Consider the following 16,355-nt stretch of genomic DNA (forward strand, 5'->3'; position numbering starts at 1 on the left):
AAAATAGTATTAAAACTCCATAGAAAGGTGGACTTATATAGTGATTCTGTTGATACTTTTAGAATTGTCTCGGTGCACACCCAATAGGAGGTATATGTTAGAGGATCTTTTTAGTACCATTGGTTATTATAAAATTAGTATGTTACCTTGTTTGTTATATCCCACTCTATCAATTTCCTCAAAATATTCCTATTTCCAGAGATGTACAGGCAACGGTTGAAACAGGAAAGCCACAGCATGTGTGGAGGAATTCCTAATTGTGTTAAAAATAAATTTGCTTTTGTTTCTACTTTGTGCTTATAACTTTTGTGTGATTCACTCAAAGTGAATCAAAAGAAAAGAACGATTAATTCCTCATTGTTGAACTAATACAGTGGTTTTCAACCTTGGCAATTTTGTCCTCCCAACTCCCCGCTCCCCAAGACATTTGGCAATTTTGGAGACATTTTTGTTTGTTGCAACTTGTGGAAGGGGAAGGGCAGTGCCAGTGCCACTGGCATCAGGTGGAAAGAGGCCAGGCTGTAGTCCCATTCCTAAAGAATTAACTGGCCCAAAATGCCAATAGTGCCAAGGTTAAGAAATTCTGATCTAGTAAAACCAAATTTAATCTGAAGAAAGGAAGAAGAAAGAAATTTGCTTGGACTTGAGAAAATGGCTAAAGTGTAGCTTAACATCAGACCTGGGAGCATTGTTGGAAAATAAAAAGAACATAAAATCAAATCAACATACTGATTTCATTTTCTAAAGCTGATATCTGGCTGCTTATTATCTGCAATGGAGGTTTATATTGCCTTACTACATTTGAATTTCTTTGCATTACTTACTTGACACATCTGTCTCCATACTAATCTCTTCTCTTTTCTTGAATCCCTGTTCATAGAAAAAAACATTATATATTTCACACTTTAAAATAATATCAGGAGTATGTTGCTGAATTTGTATTACTTTTTGCATAGAAAAATTACTCTGGAGGTATTCTCAGTCTTCAAAGCATTAGAAGAGTGATAAAGACAGACCTCAGACAAATGTTATCCTTGTCACTTATCAGCTTTTTGACTTTGGGGAAGCACTTTAAGCTACTTGAATTTTAGAGTTATTATCTGTGAAATGTGACTAATAATATCTACTTCATAGGATCATATAAGTAAAGGAATATAAAATATATATGTGTTGTTTAGAATGTAAGCATCCAAAACAGGCAGTTTTGCAAAATTATAGTGTAGTTTCATATGTACTTATCTACCCTTCCCCCATTCCATATTTGTACTTACTCATCCTTGAATAAATATAGCCATATGCAACTTTAGCATTTGCTAGTGGATACTATGAGTGAAGTGTCCTTATATGTCTTTACTAGCCACTTGGATCTTGACTGCTTCTCTTTCTCACTTCTAAATCTAAGCATGGAGAGTAGTTCCCTAACTGCTCAAGTGGAAGTGACATAGATTCCTACTTCAAAACATCAATGAATTGTATTTTTTTTCTCAGCTACTTCTCTGGTATGAGTCAGTAAAATTCTCTGTTGTATTTTAGAAGCATGTCAGCTGATGGAGAAGGAATTGTCAGTAAATGATAAATTAACGAATGACACTTCTATTGGATATGAGGCAACTTTTTTTCAAAATTATTATTTTGTATTATTATTTATTTTTTCCCCTTCCACATTAGTGAATTTTGCTAAACGTTTGAAGATAATGACAATGTTATGAAGCACATTACATGATACAGAATTGACTTAATACCCTTGAACCTCAGCCATCCCTGGTAATATTTTGCTGCCACCTCTTACCATCAAGCCCATGGGTTCTTGCCATGTTGCTTAGACTCCCTGTTTTTCTTTTCCTTTGTTTTTTAGTTGTTGATAGTATTATAGATATCCCCCATGTCCATCCCCCAACTTTTCCAACTATTTTTTCAAGTAAACTTTTCCAAAAAGAGAAACCTTGCCCCTAAAATGTGTTCCAGAGTTAATAGATCAAATTAGTGCCTTCTTCCCATTCCCCAGCCAGATTTCTTGAATGTGACTTAGTAGACATACAGAATAAAAACCAGAGGAAAAATTATGAAAAATAAAAGATACTCGTTATGAAAAGGTGACCCAGAAAAACTGAAGTATTCAAGTTTGCACTGCATCTGTATTCTTGCAACCTAAATTGGATAATTAAATAATCAAATCAAAATAACTTGATCATATGTGAATATTTTCAGTGAAGTTTTATTCAATTGAAAATATTTATATGATTAATTAAATTGTATCAGTGAGGTGGATACCAAACCAGTAACTAACTAATAATATTTAGAAATTCTCATTTTAATAAAAGTTTATCATATTATTTCAGATACATTAATTTTTCCATGTTAAAAGGGCTTTTGATGATTGCATTTTAAACCGTTTCCAAACCCTTAATATAGGGCATAAATACCATTAAAAGGAGTTATTTTTATGATACTTGTGAACTAGGGTGTTATTTGAAATTTTATCAATTTGTACCACAGAGACATCAACCAATAAGATAATGGTACTGATGCATCAGAAAGGACACTGGTATGGAAAATATAGTAGTGCCACATTAGTACATACTGGCTGTATATCAGCCTTGTGTATGTATTTTTAAAATGGTACTATTAATATTCATGTTTTGCCTAGACTATCAATCTGAAAAATGTGCAGATATACAATACGGTTCATTAGCTTCTGTTGATACATGTTTCATAGAGCCAGAAGAAAAAAAAAATAGTTAAATGTCAATGTAATGAAGTTTATGGTATATAGGAATGTAGTAAAATTTTAGAGATTAAACAACAGATTCTTTCTCTTCTAATTATCATTATTCTGCTTTAATCAGAAGTTACACAAATGTCAGACATTAAATCTAAGAGAAATGTCAAATTGAATCCCACACCTGTACAGTAACATCCCAGGCATGAACATGTATTTTAGCTGATCATTAGCAATTTCTCTGTCCATCTAATTGGTCCTACTGATCTTTCCCAGGTGATTTTTTAGTTCCCATAATGCATTGGCTTGGAGTTAAAATGCTATTGGCTTTTTATCTTGCAACCATTTCATTAGAGTTTTAGCCTGACTGAGCCCATTAAAATCGCTGCTACACACTTGGGCTGTGTTTACGCCATGTTCCTATGGGTGTCCTAGAATCAGTGGTCGGCAAACTCATTAGTCAACAGAGCCAAATAACAGTACAATGATTGAAATTTCTTCTGAGAGCCAATTTTTTTAAACTAAAACTATATAGATAGGTACATTGTTATTAACTTAATTAGGGTACTCCTAAGGCTTAGGAAGAGCTACACTCAAGGGGCCAAAGAGCCGCATGTGGCTCGCAAGCCGCAGTTTGCTGACCACGGTCCTAGACTGATTTTAGTATCAATGCTGCCTGGTACTGGCACAAGAACAGACATATACAACAATGGAATAGAATAGAGAACCCAGAAATCGACCCAAACCACTATGCTCAATTAATATTTGACAAAGGAGGCAAGAACATACAATGGAGTCAAGACAGTCTGTTCAATAGTGGTGTTGGGAAAATAAGACAGATACATGCAAGAAAATGAAACTAGACCACCAACTTATACCATACTCAAAATAAACTCAAAATGGATAAAAGACTTAAACGTAAGGCCAGAAACCATAAAAATCTTAGAAAAATCCACAGGCAGCAAAATCTCAGACATATGCTGAAGCAATATCTTTACTGATACAGCCTCTAGGGCAATGGAAACTAAAGAGAAAATAAACAAATGGTACTACATCAAAATAAAAAGCTTCTCTACAGCAAAAGAAACCATCAACAAAACAACAAGAAAGGCCACTGCGTGGGAGAACATATTTGCCAATGTTATCACAGATAAGGGTTTAATCTCCAACATTTATAGGGAACTCATACAACTTAACAGAAGGGAGATAAACAACCCAATCAAAAATGAGCAAAGGACCTAAATAGACACTTTTTGAAAAAGGACATACAGAAGGCCAAGAGACATATGAAAACATGGTCAAAGTCACTAATTATCTGAGAGATGCAAATCAAAAAGACAATGAGGTGCCATCTCACACCTGCCAGAATGGCTATCATCAACAAATCAACAAATGACAAGTGCTGGGGAGGATGAGGAGAAAGAGGAATCCTCGTGCACTGCTAGTGGTAATGCAGACTGGTGCAGCCACTGTGGAGAACAGTATGGAGTTTCCTCAAAAACTAAACAATGGAACTGACATTTGACCCAGTGATCCCACTTCTAGGAACATATCCCAAGAAACTAGAAACACCAGTTAGAAAGGATATATGCACCCCTATATTCATAGCAGCACAATTTACAATAGCTAAGATTTGGAAGCAGCCTAAGTGCCCATCAGCAGATGAGTGGATTAAAAAAACGGTGGTACATCTACACAATGGAATACTATGCTGCTGTAAAAAGGAAGGAAATCCTACCATTTGAAACGGCATGGATGGCCCTGGAGAGCATATACTAAGTGAAATAAGTCAGTTGGAGAAAGATAAATATCACATGATCTCACTCATTTGTGGAATATAATGAACAACATAAACTGATGAACAAAATCAGATCCAGAGACAGAGAAGTATTGAGCAGACCATCAAACCTCAGAGGGAAAGCAGGGGAGGTTGGGGGTAAGGGGGAGAGATCAACCAAAGGACTTGTATGCATGCATATAAGCCCAACCAATGGACACAGACACCAGGGGGTGAGCACATGAGCGGGTGGTCGGGGGCACTGGGGGGATAAAGACACATATGTAATACCTTAATCAATAAAGAAAATAAAAAAAATAAAATACAGTAATTGTATGATAATAATATAATAATAACTACTAGTAAATAAATAACTGTTTTGTGTACTCACAACTGTAAAAAAAAGTGAGATAGTTTTGGATCATGACAGCTTACTACCATTAGTTCAATATTGCAATAAAAGTGTGCTTTTCAGGTATAATGTTTTCTAAGCTCACAGTACAGAACAAATTTTTCATTGGCCAGAAAAATGTCATAATCAGTTACTAGTGATTAGTGTAAAGTGTCACAGCAGTATAATGAATTGCCAAGTAGAACAAAATGCAAACACTTCCCATAAATAGTACCCATATGTAAATTATCAGACAAACCAATTATAAGAAAATGTCTTTAGATCATAATTGCATTATCGTCTACTTATACTCTACCTGGACTGCCCAGGCACAACCATATGCACTCATGCCTATCTCAGCATGGTTTTCACTTACCAAAATCTCTCAAATACATGCTTTGGGGATGTGACAGCTTTGGCACCAACAGAGTATATTAATAGCACTGTGTATACTTAAGTAGTAAAATATTAAATCCAGGTTTCTTGTTCACAAAAATTTTTATACAAAAACTAGGAATAGTCTATTGTTTGAGAAGTAGATATACATGGTTTATTTATGCATACTGAATATTAGGTGATTTCACCTCATTACCCTGTGTGTGTGTGTGTGTGTGTGTGTGTGTGCAATTATCCTAGTATAGATTTTAATAAAATGGCTATGTTCCAGGCACTGAGTCTAAACACTTTAAATACAGTAACCATTTAACCCCTATTCAACTCTATCCAGTATTAACATCTACTTTGTACAGCTAAAACTGAAGCATGGAGAGGATAAGGAATGTGCCCGAGGCCCCTCAAGTAGGAAATAACAGAGCTGGGATTGGAACTCAGGTCGTCTGGCTGTGAAATGTTAAGAGTTTCATGTGGTAATGTTAGAATGTAGCTAGAGGAACTTTAATGTATCCTTTTAACTTAACCTCCATTGTCTTCTTCTTACAGAATTTTAATTTCCAAATGAACTTTATAGAGAATTAAATGACAAGAAGTAATTTTGCCTAATTTCACTTACAAGTAATTTTTTTGTAACTTCTGGAAATTATGAGGAAATCCAGGTTATATCACGGATTAAAATAAGAAGATTAAAAAAAAAATATTTGGACATAATTATACATTTAAATATGTTTAAAGACATTTTCATGTAGCATATCAATTTCAGTTCATAAAACAATGCAACAATTAGCAAATAGCAGTTGGAGATGATATTAGCCATGCATGAAACACCAAAGGTTCTATGGCTCCAGATCTTTCATGAATATATTTGTTTGGCAGTAATGAGATAGTTTCCATCAAAAATAGAAAATCTGTAATAACTTTTAAAATAACTTCTAGGATGTGATGTTGATGCTTTTTTAAATTTTCAGCTATTCATATATCAGTTATTAAAACAATACATTGTGGGTTTTTTCCCCCCAAACTAAGAACTTCAGCAACCTTAACTGTCTCAGCCATCAATTTGAATGTGGTTACAATTACTTGTTCCATGTCTGAATGTGATCTCAATTTCAGGAGAGGCAGGAAGTGCTATTGTGTCATGCTATTAGACCCAGGATGAAGCTATGTGATGTGTTCTGCTGCTCCTCTCTCTCAGGCATTACTGGGGATCTAGCATGCCTTCCTTATGATCTTCAGCATATGTTATGCAGCTCTGCAGGCAATTCTTTTAACCAATTAGAATTGGCAAGAGACTTGTCATCCATAAATAAAATAATAATAATGATAAGGCTCAAACAACAACAACAAAAAACTTTCAGAAAATAGATTGTGGCCAATGAGAAGGCCAAGGCTGTAACAGCACTAATCAATGAGTAAGCACTTGGAGCTGCAAGTCTCTTACTGTTTTAATTTGAAAAGTTGTAAGTACAGATTTTTAATGGGAACTCAACCATTCATTTGCCTCTAGACAAGATAACTATGCAATTATATTTGATATAGTAATACTTGCAATTGTCTACCATGTATTAGAATTATTTTGTTTGATCATCATAGTTTGTTAATTGCAAGTATCTTGAAGGCAGATGACACATTCTTCATAATTGTTCTCTTTTACATGTTATTTGCAATGAATAGTTATCTAATAAAATAATTAAGTGATTCTCTAATCATTAATACATCCCTTCATACATTTTAAAGTGTTTTCTTTCCTATAAAGATCTTTGATAAGATTTAGATAAATATAGATGTTCCTCTTATTTATATGTGAACTAGAGGCTGGGTGCAGGAATTCGTGCACAGGTGGTGTCCAGCTGACCTGCACCAATTGGGGACTGATCGGGTGAGGCCGGCCAGGGGAAGGGGCTGTGGGCGGTTGGCCAGCCCCACACCCAATTGGGGTGGGAAGACCTGATCGAAGGTGGGGTCAGCTGGGGGGTGGGAGGGGCACAGGCAGTTGGCCTGATGGCCCTGTACCCTGGTAGAATTCCCAATCAAATTCCCAGGTGAGGGGACAATTCGCATATTAGCCATTTATTATATAGGACTAGAGGTCCAGTGCAAGAAATTTGTGCACATGGGGCGGAGGAGTCCCTAAGTCCGGCCTGCACTTTCTTGCAATCCAGGACCCCTCAGGAAATGTCTGACTGCCAGGTTAGGCCTGATCCCACAATCCAGGATCACTGGATCCTAACTGCTTACCTGCTTGCCTGATTGCCCCTAAACGCCTCTGCCTCGGCCCCCGCTGCCACGGCTTCACCCGCACCCCCGCCTCCATAGCTTAGTCCAGAAGGACGTTTGGAATGATGTCTGGAAGGTCGTTTGTCTGTCTGGTCTAGTTAGCATATTACGCTTTTATTATTATAGATCAGTATCAGGTTCCCTGAACCTGATCTCCACCACCACTAAGGACATCTAGAGAGGATGCCAAATTTTGCTAAATTTAATCTACTACCAGACAGTCCCCTTAGCAGTCTTTAGATAGTTCAATCTAGTTTAATTTTTAATTTTTCATCTACTTTTTTAAGTGACTTATGATGATTTCTATTTTTAATGGTTGAGTTAGTCAAGAAATGTATTTACAAAGGAGGTTTGATAATCACTTAATGACTGACATGAAACAAATTAGTGATGGATTCACTCAATAAAACTATACTGAAACATGTTGAATATAACCTAAAATTTTGTATGGTAGTTTTCATTTTTACTTTATTTTATCTTAATTGGGTGACATTAGTTAATAAGATTATATAGTTTTCAAATGTATATTTTTATGATACGACCTGTATATTGATTGCATTGTGCCCACCACACATTCTGCTATCACCATATATTCAACCCTCCTTATCTTTTATTACTCCTCACTCCCCTTCCCTCAGGTAAACATCATACTATTTTCTGTGTCTATGAGATTTGTTTATTTGTTTGTTCATCTGTTGCTTTCAGTTTTATATTCCACATATGAGTAAAACATCATATGGTTCTTAACTTTTTCTGTCTGGTATTTCTTTTAGCATGATATTCTCAAGGTCCATCCATGTTGTCCAAAATGGCTGTATTCCATCTTCTCTTATAGCTGATTAGTATTCCATTGTATATGTGTACCACATCCTCTTTATCCAATCATCCATCAAGGGACACTTTGGTTATTTCTATGTCTTGGCCACCATAAATAGTGCTGCAATGAACAAAGGGGTCCATATGTGCATATATTTTTGTGAATAAATGTTTTCAAAATTTTCAGGTAGATACCCAGAAAAGGAGTTGCTGGGTCATATGTTAACTCTGTTCTTTAGTTTTTGAAGGATCTCTATACTATGTTTTGTATAATGGCTGTACCAGTTTACATTCCCACCAGCAATGAATGAAAGTCTTTTTCTCCACAAAGTCTCCAACATTTGTAATATATTACTATAATGTGTTGTAATTTTTCTGAGCCCTTTTTGATTTCTTTCAAAAAATGTATTATACAGATGGGGATGTTTTTGATTAGCTCTAAACAATTCAGCATCTACCTTCCACATTTCCATAACCACAAGAACACCAGACTCATACCTCAAAGTCATTACTTTTTCCTTATTTTCTCTCTAAAAAAAAATTTGGAGAATCAAGTATGCAAAGCAGATGAATATGAAGATTTCAACAATGGTAAAGTTTGTTTTATAATCTCAAGATTTTCTTTTTCTTCTAATTAAGTTAAATTTGAGGCATATTCTTCATGTTCATTTAAATAATTATGGGAATAAATGAGGAAATAATTATTATGATTATAGTAAACATTTGATTAGGGTCTTTCTTCTATTGTCATGCATTATTTTCCATAATTCCCTATTCTTGACATGATTATTCCTTCACAAGTTTCAAAATAAAATCATCAATTCTTTCTGAAAAAAAATGCTAGTAAGGAAATAATGGAAGAAAACTGATGTTTTTCTCTACTTTTTATAGGTTAATGGGATGATTGCCCTCATAGCACCAGCTGTTGATTGATACTTTGAAATAAGCACACCCTTGCATTACAGAATTGTCATAAATCACCAGAATCACTTCAGGTTTAAATTCTCATTTTTTCATCAGTTCAACCCTTACCCAGACCCCCTATCCTTCCTGCTCAGGACTCAGCCAACTGATGAAAAGAGTGGTGAAGGAGATTGCTTTCTTTCCTTCTCCCTTTCTACCCCCTTTTCCTATTGGGCATTTCATAGATGCAAAAGGGGCAATTTTGTAATAGGCACTGTTGTAATATGTATGGTAATGGGACTTTTGGAGTGTCAGATCACCAAATGTTAGTGTTTTCCTCTAGGAAAATATTTATCAATTTTTTTCACGGATCAGCCCTACGTTTCCTCTTTTGAGGGTTTCTGAATTTCCACTCAGCGAAGTGACAGAACCCTTTGTTATAAATCACTTCCCCATCAGTCACTTCTGTGACTGTATCACACACAAACAATGTATGCTGAGGAGAGCCTTGTTAGTTGAGTCTTTTCAAGATTCCTCACCTGTGCCTATCTTCCCTACTTTCTATGGTATCCTAGAGAAAACATGTACCCTTTCTGTGTAGGGACATCTCGCTTTCACTGCCATTCGTCTGTCATCACAGACACATATTGCAACTTTCCCTTAGATTTTTCCAGTTTCATGTTAGTCAGCTGTCTTTGTGACCCACAAACCCTTGAAGTTGTCCTCCCATGACTTAGAGTGGGAAATGGAGTCCCTCTCCTCTTTACCACAAGAAGAGTATGGAGAATCGCACAGCTCTCTAATGAATTTCTTCACTCCAAGTCTCCCCTCTCCTGATAAACCTGGCCTTCTTTATATAAGGAGAAGGAGGATGAGAAGCTATGATGACAAATTAGTTTTGTATTATATCTTAAAGTCATAGGGTTAAGGGATTCTAGTTGTTATCTTTTGAATATGTGGGAATTTGATATTGATTGCCTTCAGTTTTGAGACATGAGCTAAAATGCCAAATCAAGAAAAAGATCCTTTGTCATCCTGTTATGCAAGCAATAAAAGGAAATCCAAAGAAATGTAAAAGTGTTGATATTAATAAGAGTGCTCTAGATCAGCACTACTTTTTTTGGTTCCAGAAGTGAATTGGAAAATCATAGTCCAATCCTTAATCACATGCTTAAAAGATTAGGTAGTGAGGGTGGATGGAAAATCAAAGACAACAAATATTTGAGCTGTATTAATTTTCTAGATCAAACTTTTACCATATGGGTTTACATTTATAGTAACTAAATATAAAAAGACAAAACCATTAAATCTAAGAAGGTTAAGTTGCCAAAATCTAAAGAAATGTATTTAGTAAATAATCTGAAATCTAAATCTTACTTTTTAGCTTTTCATTTACTGTAAGACAGGTAGAATTCTAATCAGAATGAACCTTGACTGATAATTATGTGCAACTTGTTCATAATGCTAATATGTTTCTTGTGGGAGCTGTAGTTAACTGTATAAAGTGTAATCATCTTTAATAGTAAGGTATTGATGATAGGGTAACACAGTATTCCTGCATGATTGCTTACAAAGGTTTATTGAGAGTCCAGGTGAAAAGTGGGCACTGTGATAAGGGGAATTGGGAAAGGTTTGGCTAAAATGAGAGAGTATGGGCTTTAGATTTAGGAGAAATAAGTGTTCAAAAAAAGTCCTTTAACCTGGCTGGCATGGCTCAGTGGTTGAACTTTGACCTATGAATCAGGAGGTCATGGTTGGATTTCCGGTCAGGGCACATGCCCTGGTTGTGGGCTCCATCCCCAATGTAGGGCATGCAGGAGGCAGCCAATCAATGATTATCTCTCATCATTGTTGTTTCTGTCTCTCTCTCCTTTTCCTTTCCTCTATGAAATTAATTTTAAAAAATAGTCCTTTAAAGTTTTGGGAAATAAACACAGAGACTTAGACATTTAAGTATTAAATAACACTTTTGTCATTACTGCATTTAGATATAAAACACATACTCTCTCTCTCTCTGTCTCACACACACACACACACACACACACACACACACACACACACACACACACATATAGTCAGTTCAATTATATTATAGGGAATATATATTATATATATATGTAAATAAGCCTTTTTTCATCATCCTCTGTGTATTTATTGAAGACCTTTTACACATGCTGCAGTGTGGGGCATACAAATATAGTGCAGGACATAGCCCCGATCTCAGTGAGTTTTTAGTTTTAGCTTGCTTTATTTATTTATTTATTTATTTATTTATTTATTTATTTATTTAATTTATTGGGGTGATGTTGGTTAATAAAATTATATAGGTTTCAGGTGCACAATTCTATAATACATATCTGGATATTTTATTGTTTGTTAGTTTATTTTTTTCATTAGTTTCCACATATAAGTGAGATCATATGGTACTCATCTTTTCTGACTGGCTTATTTCATTTAGCATAATACTTTCCAGGTCCATATTTTAACCATAATGTTGCAAAAGGTAAAATTCCCTTCCTTTTTATAGCCCAGTAGTATTCCATTGCATAAATGTACCATATTTTTTTATCCACTTGTCTACTGATGGGCCCTTGGGCTACTTCCAAATCCTGGCTATTGTACATAACACTACAATGGACATAGGGGTGCATATATCCTTTCTAATTAGTATTTGGTATTTCTTCAGATATGTATAACCAGAACTGGAATCACTGGGTCATCAGGCAGTTCCAGTTTTAATGTTTTGAGGTATCTCCATACTGCTTTCCACAGTTGCTGCACCAAATCTGCCTTCCCACCAACAGTGCAGGAGGGGATCCTTCTCTCTTCATCCTTGCCAATACTTATTGCCTGTTGATCTATAGATAATAGCCATTCTGACAGGAGTGAGGTGATTATATATAAACTTTTAATCATAGAAATGTCTAGCATACACATTAAACAGACTAGTATAACAAACCTCTAGACACCCATTACTCTGCTTCAATACATTATAAATATTCTGCAATTTTTTTTTTTACCTATATCTTTCCATGCTCTCCACTTTCTCGATTATTTTTAGGTAAAATGTACATACTTTGAAATATAGAGTATCTGAAAAATTGTACATCCGTGTAACTCATACCTAAATTATGAATGTGTTAAGAAGTTGAAAACAAGAATAACAACAAAAGAAATTATTTTTTACATAAATCATAGTTAATAAGCTTTAGACTGATTTGTAATTTCATTTCAACTTCAAGAAATGAAGAAACTTATTTGATGCCTTGATAATAAATTTAATAAAACTTATTGTTTGCAGGCAATTTTGAATGTTGACTGAGTCTGTCAGAAATAACAAATAATCTTCTTTATATAGCTCAGTGCTGAGTAAGCTTAAATAGCTTCTGCCTCTAGAATGAAATGTGATTATAAGACATGATTACAACTGATTATAATCAATCAGCACAGTCTTAAGTGTAATTTATATTGCTGCAGCTGTGGTTAGATTAAATCATCACATAAGATACAATTTCTACGAGGTATGTGAAATTATTTGAACAAACCCAAATACAGTAAACTCATAATACCACAAATGCATAGTAAATTTTGCCAATTGCATAATACTTTAGGACTCTGTTTATTTCAAAATAAATTTCCCACTACAGAGTCAAGTCTTGATTTGAAATACATAACTGTTATTTCACCAAGTTTGGCAGATGTGACTTCTGGCTGTTGGTTCTACCTGTGCTAATATTTTATGCGTACTATGTAGTGTGTTTGAAAAGAATACTCTCCCAAGCTTAGGAAGTTAGTTTTGTTGCTGTTGTTGTTGTTCTTCCTAATTGAAGTTCAAACAGAGGAAGTTCTAACTTTCATCTACATTTTCTATAATAAGATCATTTTCCATCTTAAAGTTGAAACTCAATTCACCAAACATCTATTGGTAGAGATTAGACCTGAGGAATTAGGTACAGCCCTTGCTCCCAATACACTATAGGTGGGACTTGAACAAAATAAAGACATAAGTGGAGACACTTAAGACTGACAACTATTATAAAAATAGAAGTAGCGTTTAGAGTACTAGGCAGAGAGCAAGGTAAAACTGGAGCCCATTTTACCCCTAACATTTATATCTATTTATTGGCCTTCTTTATAAAGTTAATGTATCTGTGGTTTATCAGTTTATAGATTAAAGTGGGGAAAATACTTCCCCTTTTTCAAGTGTAGGGCTACTGTAAAAATCAAATAATATAATTAATTTAAAGGTTCTTTGAAATCAATTAAAAAGTAGTCTTATCATTCTTAAATCACCTATTATTTTGTTAAAATTGATTTCATTTGGTTTCTTGAGCAAAAATGTAAAGTAGTGTATTAACATTTCAATGATTTTTACTATTTAATTTCTCTCCTGAGAATAATATAATTTCAATTATATTCCATATAATAATATAATTACCATTACCTCATCTACTCTTTAATAACTCCTTGGACTTAATTTTTATATACCCAGTAATTTAATCAAATATCCTAAAAGTGTGTGTAACTCTGGCAGACCATAGGTATAGCTCTGAACAGGATACATGTTCACTACTAAATAAGAAAACACATTTTAATTACTTAAATATAAAAAAAAATATTTAACTTTCATACCTAAAAATTCTGCAATATTTTGTGCAGATTCACAAAGTGAACAAAAGAGGCAAGAGGCTATGCTATACAAAACAGATAGGAGCCAGATATCCCTTCAGTATCAATAGTTTCTAATGCATTTTTAAGACATTTATGTTTTTTAATGTTTCAAAAGGAGCAGTTATTTTTGTAGACTAATAAAACATCAACTTTCTCTGAGCATAACAACTTAACCTTTGAAAATAATAGTGATATTGATTTGGGAACTGATTACATTTTAAAAAGCAGAAAAATAAGTCTAACTGTGCCACAATACAGGGACTCATTTAAAATCAAACTCATGAACTATTGATATACCCCCAGGTAAACACTAAGCTTGTATGGAATGGAGAAGATTGGTGAGAACAAGGCACAGATAGTAAATACAGAATCTACAGAGGCCATCTGTCAGGAGATATTAAAAAAATTACCTGCATTTTCATAAATATTTTATCTTTGCCTACTTCATAGAATTATTATGTCGTTCAAATAAAGAATACAAAATAATTCCACTCAGTTTATACTATTTTATAAAAGTGTGCCGACAGATAAATTATCTTTCAGAAATTGCTTGCCAAATCTTTTCTTTTGTAATGTGGGGATATAAAAATCCTGGTTCCGCATTTTCTTACTGTGTATAGATATTTGAGAGAATCCCATAGTGTGACTGGGTAAGCAGCAGGTGATAGCCAAACCTCAGCTGCTGTGGGTACCATGTGCTTTTCTAGATAGGGCTCCTGAAACTTTGTCAGCATGTTTGGTGAGAATAAAGGCCAATATGCAAATGCAGACATAAGTGGAAATAGTTGTTTCAAGTCAAGGCCAGTGTATAGGTGCTCCCGGTCCCCACCAATCTCTGATCCTCATATCTCCCTAAGCACCATCACAAGGAAGGTGAATAAGAGATAGACTCTGAAGTATTCATCATTTTCTCAGCCAAATAGGCAGGTTAAACTATGGGGGGAAAATGAGATCCCAGGAATTGTCAAGACTGTTCTCCATCACCTGGGAACACAAGGCAATCATCGATAGAAAATAATCAAGAGATACTTTTATACCTTCCTGATCACACATTTTACATTGCCTAAAGTATTATTAAGATTTGCTAGCATGTTTATTTTCCCACTTCTAAAATAAGGATACTATAATATCTACCTCTCTTCTCAAACTTTGTTACTCCATTCTTCCTCTGACCCACTCTCCAATTCCTCTTCTACCACCTAACTCCACTTCCCCTAATTCTATTCTTCCTTCCGCCATCTGAGTTGTTGACTTCATTATTTTAAGGTTTTCAGACTAATCCAATAAAAATACCAGCTAGTATCTAAATTATAGTATTATATAAAAGAAGTAATGATTTTAGTATGTTCCAAATATTGCAGTAAACAAAATTCTTTGTTTTCTGAGAAACAAATTTAGCTGGGTGCCAGGTATTTTTCTTGTAAACCTATACTATTTCTTATTTATGCAATTTGAGATTATTTTTCTCCCTGAATTATCTGAGTAATTAAAATAAATTCTCCTTTGTGGAATGTACAATATTTTACTTTCATTTAAATTATCTTAATAAAACCATATAAAAGTTCTTTAAATATGCTAACCTCTGGATTAAAACACAAGCAAGGAAATTCTCAATGCCTGTGAAATTAAGATTCACCCTTTGATAGTCTATACAAAAGCTGGGTCAGTAGGCCTCCTGTGGCTATTTTGCAAACATAATACTAACTCAACTCCAATTAAGATAAAGAGAATTCTTTTGATAGAAATTCAGGCTAGATTTTAAAACACTCAAAATCCATTATATGCTTCATAACTCTTACTTGAGGTGAACATAAAAGTCACTCTTTTGGCAACCCCAAAGCTAATTCCATTTCAGTCCTGCCTAATTATCGTACTTAATATCAAACCCAAGCTAAGTTAATGATACAGTGTTTTAGTTATCTATTCCTGCATACCAAACCACCCTGAAACTTAGTGGTTTAAAAACCAACTATTTTATGTGCTCACAACCCTGCAATCAGGTCTAGGTTCAGCTGAGTGGTAGTTTTGCTGGCACGCTTGCTAGTGGTCTATTGTGTGGCTGTATTGAGATTGTGGGTTGGCTGGAGACTGTACTTGGCTAGGATTCTAGAACAATTGGACTTCCCTCTCTCTCCATGTGGTTACAGACTTCTTCCCTTTTAAATGTCCTCTCTGTACTTGTTCCTTATAGTCTCCCCGGCAGAACAACTGGCCTTGGTTTATCAGAGTTCTCACACATGTAGAGTGGAAAGCTAGCAGGCCTTTGTAAAGCATTGACCAGAAACTTCTGCGTAGGCCAGTGTCAGTTCCACCACACTCTGTTGGTTAAAGCAAGTCACAGTCTCAGTTCAAATCAAAGGGAATTTGTAGAGGTATGGTTTATTTGGAGCCAACAGTGTAATAGACAA

Source organism: Myotis myotis, unplaced genomic scaffold, assembly GCF_014108235.1.
Source record: "Myotis myotis isolate mMyoMyo1 unplaced genomic scaffold, mMyoMyo1.p scaffold_m19_p_2, whole genome shotgun sequence".
Classification (NCBI taxonomy): domain Eukaryota; kingdom Metazoa; phylum Chordata; class Mammalia; order Chiroptera; family Vespertilionidae; genus Myotis; species Myotis myotis.